The sequence below is a fragment of the Prosopis cineraria genome, unplaced genomic scaffold, assembly GCF_029017545.1.
Source record: "Prosopis cineraria cultivar Desert tree isolate PC_DT_omini unplaced genomic scaffold, ASM2901754v1 PC13, whole genome shotgun sequence".
NCBI lineage: Eukaryota > Viridiplantae > Streptophyta > Magnoliopsida > Fabales > Fabaceae > Prosopis > Prosopis cineraria.
Genome location: NW_026555344.1, coordinates 6,616,999 through 6,636,060, shown reverse-complemented (window position 1 = coordinate 6,636,060; position 19,062 = coordinate 6,616,999). Strand labels below are relative to the sequence as shown.

The 19,062-nt window shown below is 34.0% G+C and overlaps 1 long non-coding RNA gene and 1 pseudogene across 1 annotated transcript; one reads left to right on the top strand and one right to left on the bottom strand.

The window, feature by feature from the left end:
• Nucleotides 1-933: 933 nt before the first annotated feature.
• LOC129289828 (pentatricopeptide repeat-containing protein At2g01860-like) lies at nucleotides 934-2,679 on the top strand (annotated as a pseudogene).
• A 12,502-nt stretch (nucleotides 2,680-15,181) lies between these two features.
• On the bottom strand, nucleotides 15,182-17,410 carry LOC129289803 (uncharacterized). Its single transcript, XR_008588237.1, has 3 exons — nucleotides 17,036-17,410; nucleotides 16,383-16,453; nucleotides 15,182-15,414 (listed from the first exon to the last, which is right to left on the bottom strand). It is a non-coding gene; the product is annotated as an uncharacterized LOC129289803 (long non-coding RNA).
• Between the last annotated feature and the right edge of the window lie 1,652 nt (nucleotides 17,411-19,062).

Here is a 19,062-nt window from a genome sequence, read left to right as displayed (position 1 = left end):
GTTTTACTTATAAATTCTGAAGTTATAGTTGTACATGAATGATAAATTCAATTTCATTTACTGTTCATGAAACACAAAACAAAACTTGTGAATTGAGAAGTTTTATTCGTGAATCGTGAAGCTACAGTAGTAAGTGAATAGTAAATACAGTTTCGATCTACAATTTATAATTAAGGGGTAGTAGCATCTATTCAAACCAATTTCAAATTACACTTTAGTCTCAAAAAATTTGGTTATAGTTTTTGAATTTTGTGGGACTTATTCTTAGATGAGTTGCTTCCATGAAACTTGTATGTAATTTTTTCATTTTTTTGGTAGATTTTGTTATGACAATTTTGTCTATTTTAAATTTTACTCTTCTCATATTTTCATGAAGGATCTTCACACGAAATAAGTTCTTCTACCGGCGGCTGTATATCTCATTAATAGACTTCCTTTCCCTTCTCTTCATAATCAGTCAAAGTGTTTGGATGTGCTTGCTGGCCTCATTTTAGATTTTATACGCCAAATAAGCTTGAACCCAGATCTACGTTGTGTATTTTTTGGGGTTTTGGGTATGCTACTGGCCATCATGGATATCCATGCTGTGGTAAAATCTTCATTAATCGTGATGTCCCCAATACAGCATGAATCGTGTTGTTTTCTCTGAAAATGAGTTTCCAACGGTCCACTTATTTAATAGTTCTTATCAGCCCACTATTCTTGAGCCCAATACCTTCACCTATTTTTTACCCAAGGTCCAGTTCATTAAGTGACTCCCAACCCACTTCACATATCCTACCCGTTCCTAACCCGACTCAGAACCCACCTCCTCGTTCATCTGCCTCTTCTGAACCAGACACGTCAACTCCTCTGATCCTTCTCTCTTCTGCGTCAAATCTGATTATTCTCCGCCGCCGACTCCGCTTGTGGCGGCCTATCATGGTTGGAGGAGATTTTTCTGAACGTGAACGCCTTGCTTAGAAGACCCAAACCCACCTTGCTGTCCTTGCGCCCATCACTGAAATAACACTCCCCGTGTAAGTTTTAGGAACAGCCTATTTTTTTGTTTTTTAGTTACACGGTTTTGGTAGGCCTGTCCACTTTCTCCACTGATCCTCAACCGCATTGCACCTCACACCACCAAATTCTTCAGTTTTGGGTAATGGATTGCATAGTGCCGTAGCATTCTGGGCTTATTTCTCCGAAGAATAGAACTTTGCGCAGATATCATGCATTTATTTCAATGGCCCATCCGAATGGCAAGAGAAGACTTCCTGAGAACATTCCTTGTCCCCGACGGCCCAAGCAACCACCAGAATTTGGTGTTAACTTGTTCCTGAAGAAGAGTAGCACCATCTCAGAACCTGTTCAGGAGGATTTGAGCTTCAATAAAGGATGCAATCTGGCTAACGAAGAGGAAGAAGATACTCGCGTTGATTGGGAAGCAGATTAGATTGAAGCCATTTCATCGCTTTTTGAGGGTAGATTTCCTCAAAAACCTGGAAAGCTAAATAAAGAAAGGCCTCTTCCTCTCCCACTTGCGCACATTGTTCGTCCTTTAGGACTGCCTACACCTAAAACACGGGTCAGATTGACAGATCCAGCCGTAGTTTCTCATCGTGCATCCATATCCAAGAAGTTGTTCAAAGACCCTGGTTTCTTAGTTCAGCTAGCTCGAGATATCAGCGAACTTGATCCAGAGAAAGATGTATCCGTAGTTGTTTGCAAGAGAGCGCAGCTCCTGTTTAAGGGTTCCCTGTCCTTGACAACAAGGGAGTTAGGTCATATGGGATGTCCTGGGAGAGCAAACAACAACAACAACAACAACAAGCCTTATGTCCTGGGAGAGCCTTGCAAACATTTTGCTGGGCTCAAAAACAACCTGAACTCTTCCCAGATGATCGAATTCTAGCTTCAACGATCGAGGTCCTGGCTAGGAAGCATGAACTTAAAGTTCCTTTCAACCTTGAAAAATTTACCCAGGTGACGAGCCGTGCTGTACTGGAGGCGATGGTTAGGGGTTTTATTAAAGGAGGAAGCCTTAAGCTCGCCTGGAAGCTTCTAGTTGTTGCCAGAAAAAGTAAAAGAATGTTGGATGAGCATTTAAGCAAAACTAGTACTAGAACTCGGAGAGAACCCCGATAAACACGTGCAAGTAATGCCCTTATTAGATGAACTAGGTGAACGAGAAGAGCTGAATTTGAGCCAGTAAGACTGTACAGCTATCGTGAAAGTGTGCACCAAGATAGGGAAATTTGATGTAGTGGAGAATCTGTTCGGTTGGTTCAGACAGTCAGGCTGTGATTCGAGCATTGTGATGTTTACTACTGTGATTCACAGCCGTTACAAAGAGAGAAAATACAGGGAGGCATTGGCATTGGTTTGGAAGATGGAGGCTTCAAATTGTCTCTCGGACCTTCCAGCATATCGTGTGGCAATGAGGCTGTTTATTGCTTTGAATGACCTATCCAGAGCTGTGAGATATTTTTCTAAACCTAAAGAAGCGGGAATTTCTCCTACTTGGGACATATACAAGGACTTGCTTCAAATTTGCTTGGTGACCGGATCTGGAAAGCAAAGTGCAGAGATATTTGCACGGATGCCGATATTGCGGGATTCAAGTTGGATGAGCATTTACTCCCTCAGAATTTGCAATTTGATAGCGCAAACAAACTGGAAACTTTACGAATCTCATAAGCATTCAATTCTGAATCTCTCCTATACAAACAGATATTGTCTTTAATTTGTAAAAAAATACTAATAACAATAATCTTTTATTGTCAAATATATATAATAGCATTTTTTTTTAAATTGTAAACAATATTTAACTAATTATAAACAAGTGTCTTCAAAAATATATCAAAAAACTTATAGATAATATTTAACTAATTGTAACATATTGTTAATTATCAATTTATAAATAATTAAATTTAGGAAATAGAAAAAAATTTAGACAAATTTATAAAATTATATAAAATAAATATAAAAAGACTTGGTTTGGTTTGGTTTAAGTTTTAAAAATAAAAACTTGAATCAAACCAGACTAATCAATTTTGTCAAAAGAAAAAACAAACAAAATTTTATTTATAATCAGGTTTGATTGATTTATGTCAGTTTGGTTTAGTGTCATTGGTTTGAATCGACTTTGAATACCCTTAGTTTGAGGTGTGGTTTGTATATATCAACGGTACTACAAAGTTTATTTTAAAAATTATTTTCACTAAATAACATTTTACCTTCTAAATAATTATTAAGTAACAATATTTAGTTAAATAGTTTTTTATTGATAAAGAGAAAGTTTAGGTGAGTTGGATCCTAAATGTTTACTAGGGTCTGGGTATGTCTCCATGTTTATGAGCTCAAAGTTAGGTCTACAAGCTCGTCCTTTATTTTTTTATAATCTTAATTTTTTTAATTTAAGTTTCACATTATAATATTACATATTCATCATCTAAAACACAAGTTATAATGCTCCAAAATTCAAAATAATTAAAAAAATGATAATAAAATCTCACCGTAAATGACAATCAAGTCTCTTGAAATATTACAATTCCTTTCAAATCCTTGGGTACCTTTCTGAAATGAGTAAAGGTGCAAATGCAGCCCTGAACTATTTTTCGAAGAGCGTTTGGTAATGTCACGCCCCAACAATAGGAGTGACCGACACAGGATGTGAATCACATCACACATCCCATAAGCCACAAATTCAAGATTTATTTCATTTAATTAAAATGTAATCAATTTTACATTGACATTTTAACACTATTGATACCAATCATTATAATAATTATTTTAATATTTTGTAAAAATCTTGACACAACCTCCTTTGTAAATAGGATCTCCTAAAAATTCTATATCACAAAAAGTTTCCTTAAACATTATGTCAATCAGGAGCTCGGCTTCTTCCAGCCAGCAGACAAAATGTATAATAAACTAAGGACTCTAATTATAAGTTATGTGAAGCACCTAATCATATATATCATGACAAAATAAATAAATTTCATATTTACATCAATAAGACATTACAGAACAAGCCTCTATTCTGTTATGCAAACATCCATCATTAGTAAGCAAGACGTACAGCGTCAATTATGCTATCTGAGGCCAAAATAATTTTTTAGTGAATAACATCCTAACAATAAATAATTTAACATGAATAAATAGAAAATTTTGAAATAATCATGTAAGTTAAAGAGATAATAATTTTCATAAAAAATGTATAAACTTTAGAATAACATGGCTCTATAAAATTTTGAATAAAATTTTAAACCATTGAACTATCATAGCAAATGTTAATATCACTTGATTTTAAGAAGTCACATAAATGAAATAAATACTTGTAAATAAATTACTAAATAAAAATCAATGGGATACAAAATCACTAAATAATCAGATTCATAATAATGGGGACTTATCAGAACAATTAACAAATGTGGACACAGAGTCTAAAAGGATAAATAACCAAACGCGGCTTATGCCATAAAGACAAACGTAAACACATAGCCCACGAGGGTAAGTAATCAAACATAGCCGAAGCCACGAAACAAATGTGGACACACAATCCACGAGAGTAAGTAACCAAACGTAGCCAAAGCCACAAAACAAACGTGAGTACAATGCTCACGAATAACCATCCTTCCATTCCACGTGTGTTGGCCATCGCACGGGCTAGCATATTTTATAAATACCCTGCTAGTTAGGTATACCGTGGCGTGCAAAGGGCTAACGGAACTGCCATTAGCAACTAGTGTTCTGTATAAAGTCCTCTTGAAATTCATTTTCAAACATGTGAGGAAATCATCAATTTTAAAATAAAATTTTCTCTTCTCAATATCAAACTCGCATAGACTGTTTAAAACATCAATCCTTTTAAATATAAAAATTTACAATTAATATTTCATAAACTTCTTCACCAATTTTCAGGATTGTCTTTATTGAATAAAAGAGTACTAAAATTCATAAAAGCATTTTTCATCAATCTTGTAAGTATATATCATGATAATTTCAAGAGCTAAAAAAAATTTAATTAACAGCAATAATCTGTGCTAGAGAAACATATATTAATAAATGTAAATTTGCTAAAAATAATATTTGATAAAAGAAAATTTATAAATATATAAATTGATTGGGACGTTATCCACTTACATGTAGTGCTTTCAAAGCTCAACTCACTTCTTACAACTCTAATCGAGCTACCCTTCACACAATCACCCTATAATATATAATAAGATTTTATTGAACTTTACGTTTAAACTAACAAGTCTTTCTTTAGGAGAATTCACTCAAGCAGAATTAATAATAAAACTTTAAGTTTTAGTAACAAAATTACACATAAAGGTTTCTTCTTAGGCTTTTTACCAAACATCTAATATGCAACATTCTAACCCATTTGGTAAAACATGTAACTTGTAATTCTCTTGTCCCAACCATTTTCAAGCATTTAAGTATGCCTTTTTAAAAGCAATAATATACTTTATAAAATTCTAACTTTATTACTCTTAATAATCTAAAGCTTAGATAAGATGTCAATAACTTCTTACATAAACTCTTATGATAAAAACCCAATTAAATTTACAATTAACAATGACAAAGCATTATCATTCATGTCACTAATTTTCTCCATAATACTTTAACCATACCAGCCTATTTACTTGAGATAAAATTTTCTCTAAGTCTTTGCATCAAACACTTTAGGTGCATTATTCCAACCATGCAATTAAAATTTTTTAATCTTCCAAACCTTTATCCAATAATTTATCAATAGCCATACTATCCCCAGGAATTTAACTAGTTACATATAAGTCCATAATCAAATTCCTTTCAAGCATTTTGTCAAACATCTCATGTGCGTCCAAATTCAAAAAAATACCAAGCCTCTTTTCATTAATATCCTTTCCAAACTTTCTCACTATCAATATTTAAGTTAACCAATCTTCCTACAGTTCATTCTTTCAAGAAAATAAAAGTAATAAGCTCAATTAGAATTCAAATTCACAATACACCTAGCTCTCAAAATCTGAAAAATTCCAATTTGCCTAAACCCCTTCTCTTCTATTCGACATGCACAGTAGTAAAGCAAGAGGAAAAATCACAATTTCTGAAATTTAAGAACACACACCCTAATAGACTAGCAACAAAAAGGGAGTTTAAAGCTCCTTACCTTTGATTAGCAGTGGCAGAAGTAAAAAGAGGAAACTAGTTGCATAACCATTCGGGAAAAAAGATGGTTTATCACACACCCACAAAGAAGCAAGGATCAAAGAGGAAGGAGTAGCCGAGGGAGAGATTTCCGAAGGATGCTTCAGTAATAGACAGAACAGGGGACGAAGAATTATGAAGCATCCACGCTGTTGCTCGAACAGAGGAGGAAGGAGAAGGTTGCGTGAGTATAACTTTGACATAATCACCAATGGCTGTCAGCTGAGTGAAGCAAGAAGGGTAATGCTGCAGAGGAAAAGGGAAGGGAAATTGGTGTAATACAGAGGAAAAGGGAAACTAACAGCAGCAGCAAAGGGCGACACACTCTAACATTCTCACGCCGACGACGTTGAAGACTGAAGAGGAAGGATGGAGAATGTTGTGGACATGTCAGAATCAAAGAAGAGCAGAGGTGGTGGTTCTAGATTTTTCAAAATGATGCATTTTTTGTGTGCATCTGATTGGGTGAGGAAAATATATATAAGAACTTTAGGAAATGACAAAAATTACAAGAGAGGGCCCAATATTTCTTCTAATAACATAAAAGATATATGCACTTTAGTAATTTTTCCACAATCTTAAACTAAATGAAATTAATCTATTTCAAAAAAAATTTTAAATGTTAGGCCTTCATGTAAGCTATTAGCATAAGTTTCACTAACTTACCCCTCCCCATTTGCCATAAAATTAATTTAAATAAAATATAAATTAAGAGAATTTTTTTAGGTCATTACAGGTAGTGTATAATATGGGGTTGTACAAAATAAATCATAAACTATAAAAAAATGAAGCACCCAGTGACTTTTTATCTATGTAAGTAATATCTATTTATTTTTAAAGTTAGGGCCCATATTCCACCTTTCATCTCTCCACCAATGGAACTTCCTCATCTCCTTTTCTCCCCCTCTCTTTGTAACATCTCAAAAATGATCTCTTTGGTTAATTAAGCTAATGAGAGGTAATTATAAAAATTTAAGTATAATTGAGTTTGAGGATGGTTTGAAACAACGAATAGGCTTATTGGGTTTAAATTTAGCCATTGAATTGGGGTTGGAAGTAAATTGGACCACTTGAGCTCAAATTGAAGAAAGAAAATCATAATTTGACCCACTGTGCATTACGCTGCAACGTAATATCAAAAATCAAACTTAAGAAGGCATCTGTGTACATAAAAAACAAAGAGGAAAAGGAGGAGAATAATGGGGCTCGTGATTTTCTCAACTAGGGCACAATTTTGCTGGTGTTTTGAGAAAATTTAGACCTTCAATCATAAAGGTAAGCCTCCCTTATCATTTCTCTTCTTCCTTATGCCATTTTTAAGTTAGGGTATGTAGTTAAAGAATGATTTTAAACCTTAAGAGTTTTGGGTCTAAACTTATTGATTTAAATGGAGTTAAGGAAGTTTTTTGAGTTATCTAAAGCTATAGATAGTAATTTTATGTGTCTATTATAACATTTCAAAAATTAATCATGATTTGTTAACCCAATGACTTTGATAACTAAGTGAATGAGGTGTATGGCCAGTAACTTTGATGTAATTATTATGATTTTAGCCTTAAAAGTGGGTCCCAATTGATAGCGGGTTACCCAAACAAGGAAAGAGGAAGAAAAAATGAAAATTTGCCCTCTATGCCATATGCCACGGCGTGTGGTCAATCCGCCGTGGCACATAGGGGCAATTTTGAATGTGGCAAGACTCTTTGTGCCATGCACCACGGCGGAGGGCATCGTGGGCCGTGGTGCATGGCTAAAATTTTTGATAAATTAGTTCATATTTTGTGCGAGAAAACAGAAGAGAGGAAGAGAGAAACATAAAAAGAATGTTGAAGCTCTGTTAGGGCAATTGCATTTGGACTTTTGTGGATCCGAATGCAACTTTGGTAAGTCTACAAGTAAGTAATCTAAGCCTTCTTCTTATTGTCTCTCCCTCATTCATGAAGATTTATGATAGGGTTTAAGTTGGAAGATTGATTTTTGATCCATAGGATTATGGGTCCATTTCTATTGATTAAAATGAGTATAATAAGAGTTATTTAAGGTATTAGAACACCACATTGATGAGTATTGAAGTGGTTGGTCCATGGGAGTAATAAATACCTAAAAATTGACATAAATGTGGTTGTTGGGAGTAGTTTATGTCCCTTAATGGTGGTGTGAAGTGTTATCAATGATAATGTATATTAATGAAACTTAAAGAGTCCATTGAGTATGAATGGGTAGTAATTTATGGATTGGTAGAATGGATATGTGGAGTGTGGTATTGGTAAATCTTCAAAATTAGGATAATGATGATATTCTTGATTTTGATTGTAGTGTGAGTTAAATTGGCACCATTCAAGCTTGCTTGAATCTTTGAAAGTGTTTATGTAAAGGGTAAACTTTTGACCTCTTAAAGGTTTAAGGTAAATGGGGAAAACTTAATTTTTTATAGTTGAATGTTAATTGTGTTTGTAAAATGTGGTTAATGATTTAAACTACTAATGTATATTGGCAATGTGTTTGACTTGTGAAATGTTTTTGAAAAGGAAAACCTTGATTTTGTCACCCTTTGTGTTTGTAAACTTAATTATGGTTTATTACTGTGGGTAAAGAATCATGATGTGAAATGTGTTGAGTTTGTGAAGTAATTGAGTATATGTGAGTTTATGTGCCATGAATTAATTCTTTAAAATGCATATTATGTGAGAAATGTACATAGCATGATCATTGGTGGGTGTTCGCCTAGGGAGAGGAGTAGATTGGTTTAAATTCATGTGGTATTGGCAATAATCATTGGAATCGAGAACTTGTCCTGGCATTGAATGTTGGAATTGAGAGGTAGCCTTTGTTCTATGGTTGATTTGAGACTATCCTACTTGTTCTACAAGGGACTTGAACTAAACTAGTCTCCACCGATTCATGAGGAGGCTAGATTAAGGGTACGACACCTCATGATTATTAGTATTGAGAGAACCAGATTACATAAATGAATAGTTAACCCTGGCTTGGTAACTCCTCATAAGTAGAAAGGCTGGGTTAGTCTGAAGGACGTATCCATGTAATAGCCACCGGTTTCATGTCAAAGGTAACAGGAGAGTATAAGGTTGGCATATGATCATACATATAAGTCCGACCATATGGTTGTTAGTATTATAGTCCAGTATATGTTTGGGGTGCATGGTTGTTATTATTGCAACCCCATATTGTGTTTTGTAAATAACATGATATTGTATGTTTTGGGCTCGGGTTATATGGTTGTTAATTTTGTGATCCGTGGCCAAATATCTTATATATGTTATTTAGTGCATTTTCCTATTTGCATCTTTCTGTTTACAATTGATATGCAACTGTATAGGTTAAGTGAAACTTGATTATTGAATAATTGTACTTAGCCCTCAATTCTTAATATTTGAGAACCTAGCTCATCGAATCTGAGCCGAGGAAAGCACACAGAGGCCTCGGATTGTGGAGTAATCCTTCGTATGCCTTTTTTTATTGTTTTCATGTGTATATGTTAATGCAATTACCAACCAGGATTACTTGACATTGTTTTATACTACTTGTATTAGTTTGTGTACAACTTGTGTATTTTGTGTCCCTAGTAAATAAGTTTTGGTTGTAAAACATTAGATAGGGCCAAAATATTTGTGCAAGTAGAAACATGAATATTTTGAAAGATTGGAATGAAAATGATGATTTTGTGCAATAATTTCCTTCCTCTTGTGTTTTGTGAAAATTAAGGTTGAGTGGTGATGTTATGATATATGTGTTTTTGATTGTGTGTGGTGCATTGCACGGGTCCATTAGAGTTTATTGAGTGTAGTCAGATGGTCAGTGTAGGCTATTGGCACGTGAGGTTGAGTTGGGACACCCTACTTATGAAATTTTGTAAAAAAATGATAACCATGGGTTTTGGTATTCAACTTTTTATAAAAAATGAATTTAAGAGTGAAACTAGTGCCATTAACTAGAGTTAGGAAAAAGCTTGTGTAGACACCAAAACTACCTTAATTGGACATCAGACGGAGATTTGAGACGCGTCGAAAGTTTACTCCCTATTCTATCAAATAACAGCATTGATGCTGTTAAATTCGTGCAATACACCATGGTGTATGGCACATAGAAGATAAGCCGCAGTGTACATATCACAGGTCATGACATATGTGTCGTTTTCTACATAAAATCCATTTTTGAGTATTAAAACTCATTGTTTTGGGTCCTATTTGACTCCCAAGTTTCGCACTGCTTTCAAACTCTGATTTGAGTATAATAAGTGTTGTTTGAGATTTAAAATTGAACTTTGGGGATCCCATTTGTATACACTTTTAAAAATTTTTCTTTGAAAGTTAATCCCTTGATTACCTTGATTTTGGAGTTAAACGTGATTAAATAAGGGAGACCTTACATCTATAAGAATGGGCTCTCAATTATGGATGAATTTGTGCAATAAAGTGTCATTAGTAATGAAGTTTGGCATTATTGGAAGCCACTAATGGTTGTAGATGGGCTTAATGAAATTAGTTAGAGCTAATGAGAGTTAATAAACTTAATATTATGATTAAAATTAAGAGTTGAGAGTTATGAGTGATTAAAGTATTAAAATTTGAGAGTTGGAAGTGAGTAATTTGTGATAATGATGATGATTTTGGATTGTTAGATGATATATCAGTGATTATTTAAGTTGTTGAAAGCTAAACGAAATTAATGGGAGTTAATAAACTCATTGAATGTGAGGCTGATCTTGTAGTTGAGAAATTTGGTTATTAAAGTATGAAATTAGATTTTGAAAGTGGTGATTTTAATGATTATTAGTAATGGATGTTAATATTAATCATAAACTAACCTCATGAAGCACCAGAGGGCTTGAGTTTATCTTGGAAGCAGTTAATTAAGGGTAACCTTTGAATTCTCAAAGATTTGAGATAATCGAGAGAAACTTACTTGTAATTTTATGTGTTTAACTAGTTATGTTATTTTTTAAACTACTTTTAAGTTATGTGATATTGGTTTTGCAAGTATGACATGACCTATTTAAAAATTTATAAGTTGAGCAAGATTTATGGTATGTTGAAAAGCTATAAAGGTGTGTGAACATATGCAATCGAGTGTTTGAGGTGGTATTATGTGATATAGCAAATCTTGTGCTTAACCTCACATCAATAAAGAATAATGTGAAACAAATGTAAATTGTTAGTTATATGGAGAAAATTGTGACAAGATAAAAATGATGATAAGAGTACATGACAATGATGTAAGAATTGCATTTTAATTATGATGATTAATACGTATGTTATGATTTGTGCATTTGTGTATTACATGATTATGTGAAGCTGAGGGTTTGCCTAGAAAGAAGAGTGGGGAGTTAAGATCCAAGTGGTATGGCCGCCATTTGGAGCTCGATGGCTTGCCTTGATATATTTATGTTATTTGACTCATTTATTCGACGAGGGGTTGTCCTATAGTTTATCAATAGTCTTAAAACCTAATCTAATTTTCACTTGTTTGATGAAGAGGCTAGTTTAGAGAGAATAACACCTCAGTGTGTGAGTTTTAGAAAAAAACTATAAATCAAGTAAGTTAAGTAACCTTAGTCAGGTAGCTTCTTACATGTGAAAAACTAGGGTAGTCTTACCATATGGACGAGCCTATTGTTAAAGATTGAATACGAAGGGATACATTTAATTTATTTTAGGTGTGGAAAAATTAGAGATGTTAACATTGCCGACTGAGTGAGAATTCAATGAAGGAAAACCATGTAAATTCTACCTAGTCAAATCGAAGGAGAATGATCTAGTTGCTCCAACTAATTATCTGGTAAAGATTGCAGAGTCGACGTATAAGGGGATGGAGGTGCAAGCCTAGTCCACCTAGATGGAGAAAGCCTAATGCTTGAGGAGGAAATCTAGGAGATATTAGCAAAAAGCCAGTGAACCAAGATAAGAAAGCTAAGAATAGGTTGAGATTTATTGTACTTGCGGAGAGGGAGGAGAGAGAAGAACATGATAAGAGGGAGGATAGGAAGAAGGAAAGCCTAGGTGGAGTACTCCAGGAGATCACTAATATGCAAGTGTATATAGGGGGCCCAAAGGTAGATTAAAAGGGACAAGTAGGCATAAAAGGCAATAAAATAGAATTGTAAAAAATCAAGACTTCGGAGAACAAAATAAATAGTCAAAAAGAGGGAAGTAAGGGATCGGGAAGGCATTTAAGAGAGAAAAAGAAAGAGTATAGGGTGGCGACTAGGATGGTGATAGAGCGAGATAAAAGGAATAGGGGAGAAAGGAGTCAAATGGAGGCATTTACTAGGGGTCAGAAGGAGCATTTTCATAGGAGTCAAAAGGGTGGAGATAATGAGATTATACTAGAGACACAAGAGTTGGGCTAAGGTCTACAGAGAGTAGAGGAGTTATGTGAGGCAGAAAGCATAGACTTTGAAGGCTTTATAGTAGACCAATTTTTAGAGACTTTACCAGACAAAGACATGAAATTGTGCGATATGGATGAGAGCAAACCACTAGAGCCAAGTCAGGCTATAAGTCTTTTGAATGTGGAAGAAATGGTTAAGGCCTAAATTCACCAACAGCATGGCGTGCAAGAGATCCTAGGTGAAAAAACCAACCAGCAAGAGGACCAAGAGACTCTTATGGAGACTGATTTGGCCTTATAAGGTTAAGTTTAATTTTTCTTTGTCTTTATGATTTTAGTTTGGAATGCAAGAGGAGCAACTGGAAAGGCATTTAGCTATGCCTTTAAAGAAATAGTAAAAAAAACAATACAAAAATTGTTATGTTGGTTGAAACTTGATGTAGTGGTGAAAAAGCTCAAAAAGTCATCAAGCATCTCAGCTTTAAACACCAAAGAATTGTTAAAGCAAGAGGTATGTCAAGAGGCATTTGGTTACTTTGGAATGAGGAGATTATTCAAATCTCAACCTCACAAGACAGCAAACAATTTATCCATTGTGAGGTAAAGGGGAAAACAGATCCTAAATGGCTGTTTACTGTGATTTATGCTAGCATAAAAGAAATGGAGAGGTGTGACCTTTGGGATGAGCTACACAATATCTCTTTGCCATGTCTTGTTGCTAGTGACTTTAATGACATAAAGAATGATGAAGGCCAGAAAGGAGGAGCTGAGATCAACTGGAACAAATGTGATGCTCACAAATATGTAATGGATTCCATAAGTATACAGGTCGTAAAGATGGTATGTGATAAACCAAGGTCATTCTCACAAAAAATCAAGTTAATTGGTAATTAGGCAATAAATTTCTCACTTTCCCCATTTTCATTCAAGTCAATCAAAACAAAATTTGGATTTGATTTCACAAATTAAGAAATTAAAATTATATGAATACACTAAAATAAAAGTTCTAACAACCACAAACAATCAAGAAAACCTAGGATGGCTAATCCATTTTTAATTAATAAAGCATGTAATTACCCAAATAAATTCACTTAATATTACTTTTGCTAATTTAGAGTATTAATAGAAATAATTATCTTTCGATTAATTACACCCTTCTCTTGAATTAATATGCTATTCCTAACATAATTACCCAAGATGCAAAAAAGCACAAACTCACTCTAATGTGATTATATGAATCCAATAGGTATATTCCTATCCTATTGGCAAATTAGAAATAATTTTAATCTCACATTACTTAATCTAATGGTGTAATTCAGATTTTTTTCTTCCAAGGCAAAACCTAAACCCCTAAATTCACACTCAATGGTGGCCAAGCATTAAGTAGACAAATAAGCATAAGATTAAATAAGCAAAACTAATATTAAGCTTAAATAAATGGTTAAACATACTTTAATTCAAGAATCAATTCATAGCTATCCTAGATTAAAAGAAAATTAGCCACGCATGGCTCTCATGACAGCAAAATCAGTAATATATATAGCAAAGTAAAGAGAAGAAAGAGAAGAAAAGCTTAACCGGAGCAATCTTGAGCGAAACCCTTTATTTTCCACCAAATCCAAGCTTTTTCAACCCTCCTTTGGTTTCTTTTGCTCTCCCTAGATGTTCTGCAGCTGCTAGAGGTGAAGAATGGTCGAAAATGAGGTGCCCAAATCCTCAAAGTTCGCTGAAGATCAAAAATGTGCATTTTACTAAAATCATACTTTGCTATAGCGAAGTACGGTTTTGCTGCAGTGAATATGACTTGTTTAGATTTTCTTTTTTGACTTCATTCCTTTGACTTGGGCATCAAAATTTTTATCTTTAGGCCCATAAATTGGGCCTTCCTACATGCATAAAACCTAAAATTAAAAATAGAATTGGTTCACTAACTTTCAATCACATTTACATGCCCATTTTCATACACAATCATCCACTTAATTATATTTTTGCTAAAAAATTAAAAAAATGACTTCTAATTATATTAAAAACACCAATAAATTCAATAAAATATTGCAAGTCATCATTGTCACTGGCGATTGACGCAACATTGGAGCAAACACGGAAACGCTGAGGAATGTGAAAGAACGAGGCATTATGAAACAAAGCAAGAAAGGTTAGGGCTGTACATGCGGGTTTTTTGATTTTTTTTAGGGGTATTTAAGATAATCTACATTTTTTTAAAATCCCACAGCCTTTAATTAAGATTTCAATATTTTATGATATTTAATTGGGATTAATATCCTTAGGGAGTCCTTAATTGTCATTTTCTCAAAAATAAACCAAACTAGTCATAACATATGAATAATACGCTTTGTTAATGTTGATATGGTTATAGTTAAATTAGATTGTTTTTAATTAAAGATTAATGCCATTGGCATTGTCACGCCCCAAATAGAGGGTGACCGGCACGGGTGTGAATCACTTTCACATTCCCGTAAGCCTTTAAATGAATATTTATTTCATTTTTTTAAGAAATGCAAAATTTAATCAAATCATATGAGAATTTAAATAACTTCTTTAAATTTATTATCATAAGAAAGTGTCAACGTTTTTGTAGAAATTTCGGCAGAACCTCCCCTGTAATTAGGATCTCCTAAAAATTCTACAACAAAAATTTTTACAATAACAATACAATTCAAGAGCATAGCTCCTTCCAGCCAGCTATCAATATACAAACCAAAAATAAAATTCATCAACAACCTATGTGGAGCATCCGCTACTACTTTCAAATCAAAAAGACATACAGATTATATATTTATATTAAAGCAATACCAATCAAAAAGTCCACCCAATGTAGCTAGTTGCCCTTTTTGAGGTCGTTGGTGGGATCAGCGTCAGCTAACAAATCTGAGGCCAAAATAATTTTTCTAGTGAATAGCATTCCAAAAAAAATTTCTTAAAATTTTAATCAATAATTTCTAATAATAGTGCCAGCTAGTTAAAAGCAATTCTATCAAAATTTATAAACATGTAAGTCATAACCATATGTATAAAATAAGAGTAAATTGAAAATAATTTATGTTATCATGCTTAAAGAAAACGATCTGCTCTCATATAACTCAAGTGATACAAATTACTAGTTAAAATCAAGTAAATTTTGAAAACACATAATACTCAACATTTAAAATTTTGAGAACTCAACAGAACAGATTACAAACGTGGACACTCAGTCCACGAGGGTAAATAACCAAACGCGGCTTATGCCACGAAAACAAACGTGGACACACCAGTCCACGAGGGTAAGTACCCAAACGTAGCCATAGCTACGGAACAAACGTGGACACACAGCCCACGAGGGTAAATAACCAAACGCGGCTTATGCCACGAAATCAAATGCGGGTACGAAGCCCACGAATACCAAACGTGAGATTAAACTCACGAAACAAACTAGCTAGTGTTTAACCACAGTGCTACGGACTAACGAAACTGCCGTTAGTAGTAGTGTCCTGTATAGAGTTCTCTTAGAAATCCCGTTTCAAACATGCGAGAGAAATAATTATTTGTGAAGTCAAATTTTCATTCTCAAGGTCAAACTCGCATGAATTGCTTTAAATATATGAAACTTGTCAAACCAATACACCATAACGAATGTACAAATTTGCGCTAATCATGAAATCAAGAAATTTTGAAAATTCAATAGGCAAAGGTGCCTTCATCAATATAAAAAAATATATTTCTTGAAAAATTGCACAAATCATAATATGACTATTCTTCATCATTATTTCAAAATTTCTAAAACTAACATAATTCATAAAAATGAAATATTTTAATAAAAGATTTTCAATGAATGCTTATAAGGAATGCTATTCACTTACCTGTTGAAGTTCTAAACTCTCAAAAGTATTCTTCTTTTAAGTCTTTTTAGGGTCTTGTTCTTCCACACACCCTATAAAATATAAATATATACAATCTTTAATAACTTTTTAATTTATAACACAGCCTTTACTAGCCACCATTAAAATCTCAAAACCCAAATTTATAATTTAAAGTTAATTCAAGCATTATCATTAATTTCTTACTTTCTTCATAAAACTTTAACCATGCCATATTATTTCTTTGAAATAGGAGTTTTCTCCCAATCTTTGCATCATTTACCTTAGATGCATTACTTCTACCTTTTTAATTTTAAACCTTTAACCATTCACCAAAAATCAAACAAACTCTAAATATACACATGATTGTGTGCAAGCCCATAATTAAATTCCTTTACAAAGCTATAAGAGAATTTCTAAACCAATAATTCCCATCAATAATTAGAAGTCAAATTTTTTTTTCCTCATACAAGCCCTTCAATGACATCTCATAAGTACCAACAATATATCCAAGCTTGTCTCTTTCGATTTCAGTCCAGATTTTTTTTTGGGTCATGGCAGCAGTAGAGCACACACAGATTCCTAGTTTCTGTAATACCCCCAGCTACTCACACGCCCATATTATGAGGAAAAAGGAAGAGATTGAAGCTTCTAACCTCCAATGAATCAACACGCACGGACAGAGGAAGGAGGACGATGATGAACAGTGAAGAAAACGGCCACCATGAATGAAGAAGAATAAGCTTAGCAATACACAGAAAATGAACCCAAAGGAAGAGATCTTTGCTCACCCAAATCTTTTATATCCATGCGAACCAGAAGCTAAGAGAAAGACAAACTTTTCATTCTTGAATCAGCAGCAGAGGCGGACGGACGAACAGTAAGAACTAAAAAAAATCACAGCTGAGGTGAGCGAATAAGCAGAGCTTCAACAGCGGCTACACGAACGACGTTGCTGGCTTCGGTGGAGGAGGAAGAAGGTAGCTTCAGTTGAGAGGCAGAGCAAAACGTCAGTGCTCTCAAAGCTCTTTCTCTGGTCCAGATCCATCGAGAAAGAAGAAAGAAAAAGTTTTAAAAAAAAATCTGATGAAACCAATGGCAATATGATAATTTCACATGATCAGAAAAATAAAAAAATCACCCTTTCTTTTGTACACATCCGAATTCGAACTGGGGACCTGTTATATGAAACCTTCCTCAGCTGCCACTTAACCAAGTCTCTAACTTGCTATATTATCCCAAAAACTAATATAAACACAGTTTAAGTAAGTTACTATATATATTTATTTATTTATTCAGTTTAAATTTTGTTGGGGTTATTACAGGCATAAAATAAAGCCAGTTTATACCTGCCCTTCAATTGAATAACTTTTTTATGTTAAATATACATACATACATACGTACGTACAAGCAATTACAGAAAGGCCAAGGGAAAAAGGTAAAGAAAGACATGAAAGAACATACTTCTTGAACCACATTAAAAAGTCGTCGTCGAAATTTGTGGAGTAAAGCTTGGATATCTAAAATGACAGCATTGGATGTTGGTTTCCATGATGATCTGGATCCAGAGAGGATAAGAAATCCTTGCAAGAGCATTTGATTTGTACACTAAAATCATGACAATGAGAAGTGATAAGAAATCCTTGCAAGCGCATTTGATTTGTTCACTATAATCATGACAATGAGAAGTGATCCACCAGAGAGCAGATCTCTGACATAAAAGGGAGAAAACATAAGTATCTTGAGAGATCTTTTGAATTACCAAGCCATTCATGAGTTGTGAATTATGACAGTTAACCACATGAGAGAATAGTTGTTTCCTTTTTTATATTTATGCATCCAGCAAGCCCAGACATCAGTAGATTGCAGTTGAGATGAGTGAGGGGTCCTAGAATTAAACTTCAAATTTGAATCCATTGACCAGTCACAAATATTTTGCAAGGATTTGGCATTAACTTTGAAATTCTCTCAATATCATCTTAGCTGCATCTGGCTTTAGACCATGAAAAATAACATTGTTCCGATGAAGCCAAATCTGGTTGAGGAGAGTGAAGATATGTTTCAAGTCCTCAATTTGACTGTCTTGTCTCCGCACAGAAGACAAAAAAATATAAAACAATCATCTTTCAATGCTAGATTCACGTAAAAAGATAGATCAAACAGATAAACCACCAAACCATAAAAGATCTCGCCAACACACACTTACAAAGATATGATCAAGTGTTTCATCACTGTTACAGCCAAAAGGACACGGATTGTTATTATCAAGACGATGGTCTCTCGAGATATTAGCTGTTGGGAGAGCTTTGTTAAGAATTTTCCACATAAGTAATGTGTGTTTGAAAGGAAGGTAAATGCAGCTTCGAAAATTGTTTCCAGAAGGAGAATGTAGACAAAGAAGATACATTCCTGTTACTGGATGTAAGAAGTTCATAGCCTTTTTTCACCGAGTATTTCAACTGTATCTGTGCCAGAACATGACCAAACTATTTGTCATGAGATTGAGCAAAAAACAATGGAATTTTCAAAATTAATTCAGAAACACGATGGTCATATAGGGAGGATATAATAAACTGCTTGTTCCATTCTTTTCCAGACCATCCCCAAACATGTTGCAAAACAAGATCCTTGACTGCGAGGTTCGAAGTATCAACGATGTTCCGATTAGCTATGAGAGAAGGAG